Source organism: Octopus bimaculoides, chromosome 4 (genome assembly GCF_001194135.2).
Source record: "Octopus bimaculoides isolate UCB-OBI-ISO-001 chromosome 4, ASM119413v2, whole genome shotgun sequence".
NCBI classification, from domain to species: domain Eukaryota; kingdom Metazoa; phylum Mollusca; class Cephalopoda; order Octopoda; family Octopodidae; genus Octopus; species Octopus bimaculoides.
The window spans coordinates 107,932,209-107,934,786 of record NC_068984.1 but is presented as its reverse complement, the minus strand read 5'-3'; the positions used below and the strand labels follow the sequence as shown (position 1 = coordinate 107,934,786).

The following is a 2,578-nucleotide window of genomic DNA, read 5'->3' as shown; positions in this document are numbered from 1 at the left end:
TGTGTGTGTGTGTGTGTGTGCGTGTGTGTGTGTGTTTGTGCGCGCGTGTGTGTGTGAGTGTATGAGCACATGTGTGTCTGTGTGCCAGTGCGTGCGCACGTGTGTGTATTTGTGAGTATACACACATATATATGTGTGTGTATGTGTGTGTATGCATAATATATACATATATACAGGTGTGCATCTATCTATCTGTCTGTCTGTCTGCTTGTCTGTCTGTCTGCCTACCTGCCTATCTGTCTATCTATCTATCTATCTATCTACGAGGTCTGGTCAATAAGTATCCGGACTGTTGCTATAGTAACGAAGTTAAAGCATGCAGAGTGAAGCCACTCAAAGTCTGCTGCGCATGCGCTCTTGGTTTTATCTCACTTCCGCTGTTTACAGCAGTGTTTGGAAGGAAGGTATGTAGCGTGTGATCTTCGCACTGACCTTGGCATTGACATTCGCATTGACCTTGTCATGGCGATAGTTGTTCAGAGGCCAACGCAAAGTTGCAGAAAGTGTATGAAGTGGATTGTATGAGTCACACACAAGTGTACGAGTGGTTCAGACGTTCCCAAGATGGCCGAAAAAATGTCGATAGTGACGAACGTTCTAGGAGGTCTACAACCGGCAGAACTGAGAAGAACATCGCAGATGTGCATGCAGCTGTGAGGGGAAATCGTCGAATCACCATCCGTGAGTTATCAGAGGATGTGCAGATTAGTTACGGTTCAGTTCAATCCATTATCACTGAAGATTTGGGATGAGACGCGTGTCTGCTAAGTTTGTGCCAAAAATGCTTTCAGCTGACCAAAAAGACACTAGGTTTTGAGTTGCACTGTGGTCGAGTACGATGAAAACTTAAAAAAAAAAAATATTAAGCAGGTCTCTGAGCAGGTATCGCCAATTTTTTGGCAAAATTTGATGCAGACTCTCTGCTCAACGTTCTCTGTCATGGTCAATGAGACGATCACACGCTACACACATTCCTTCCAAGCACTGCTGTAAGTAGAAGTGAGCTAGAACGTTAAAACTTAACGCGCATGCCCAATAAATTTCAAGATCAATCTGTGCCAAGCAGCTTTACTCTGCATGCTTTAGCTTCGTCACTATGGCAACACTCCGATACTTATTGATCTAAGCATAATTAAATCTAAAAACCAGCTAAGAGGGGAACAAACAGGTTCCTAGTGAGAGTGCTACATAACTTTTAATTTAAGAAAATTTCCTTGGCAGTTAGATGAGCTAATCGCAACTTTGTTGTAGCTATTAGCATCTGTGCATTTGAAGAGAAGATAACTTCTAGAATTTAAGAATAACTTCATGGTCGAACGAACATGCTGAAGCAGAAATGATAATCTAGTCTTTGTTTTGGTGGCGGGTGACAGGTTTGGACGAAGATCAGTTTGTCCCTTATTACTGAGTTTGTTTATTCAACCGTGAATTTATTTTAATTTCTTGAAATTATCTCTCCTTCTCACTCAGAATTGCTAAAAATTACTGCCTGTTAGGTTCTGTTTACTTTCTGTGTTCGTCAGGAAAATTTTTTCACACTTGCGTATATCTATACATATACATGCACTACAACAATACAGATACACGTATACTCTACCGTATACTCTCTTCCAGCTCATCACCTTTTTAAATAATAATAACAAAACAACAACATCTATCTATCTATCTATCTATCTATCTATCTATCTATCTAAATGTACATATGAATGTTTATATGTATATATGTAAACATGCACGTACTACGTATGTATGTTTGTATGTTTGCATCTTTGTATGTATGTATGTATCTATCTATCTTCACATACATACACACATACATTTATAAATACATACATATATAGATACATACATATATAAATACATACATAACTACATACATACACACATACATACATAAATACATACATACACTCAAGAATATACGCATACAACAGCCTAGTTCAAATTGTCCAAGGCGATATAATTATTGTGTTACATAGGTTAGTCAACAATGGAATGAGGAAAATAGTGATGTATAGACTCTGCGAAAGTTTAAATAGAGAAAATGATAAGCAATTTATACACAACATACCTGACGCAATTGTGACTTTAAAAAATACAAGCAAAGTAACTTAATAATTCATGTAGTATTACCATGTGGCTATTGAATCACACGTAACTTGTATTGATTTAGCTTATTATTTCGAATCAGTAAAGCATGTAATAAGAATATTCACCATCCCATTGATAATTGGTAGGAACAGACTGATAGATAGACGGATCTTTATAGACATTAATAAATTACAAATAAGTATAAACTTTGGTAAGTTGTAGAATAGCACGAGAATCTGTAAAGTAATATGACATAGTTCTTTCCTAAATATTTTCTTCAGCTTTATATATTGCATTATTTTGTTGCACAGACACTTTTAGTTATATTGCATATCGTGGAATACAATGTTACATTTTGTAAGCACGTTTACAAGGTTTAGCATTTCTGATATAAAAAAGGAATATCTTTATGCACACACACACACACACACACACACACACACACACACACACACACACACACACACACACACACACACACACACAC

The 2,578-nt window shown here is 37.0% G+C and overlaps 1 protein-coding gene across 1 annotated transcript in view; it reads right to left on the bottom strand.

Annotated features, from left to right (window-relative positions):
* The window catches only part of LOC106875400 (cysteine-rich motor neuron 1 protein), a 40,372-nt gene that overhangs the window by 10,459 nt on the left and 27,335 nt on the right, over window positions 1-2,578 (bottom strand). The window lies entirely within an intron of this gene.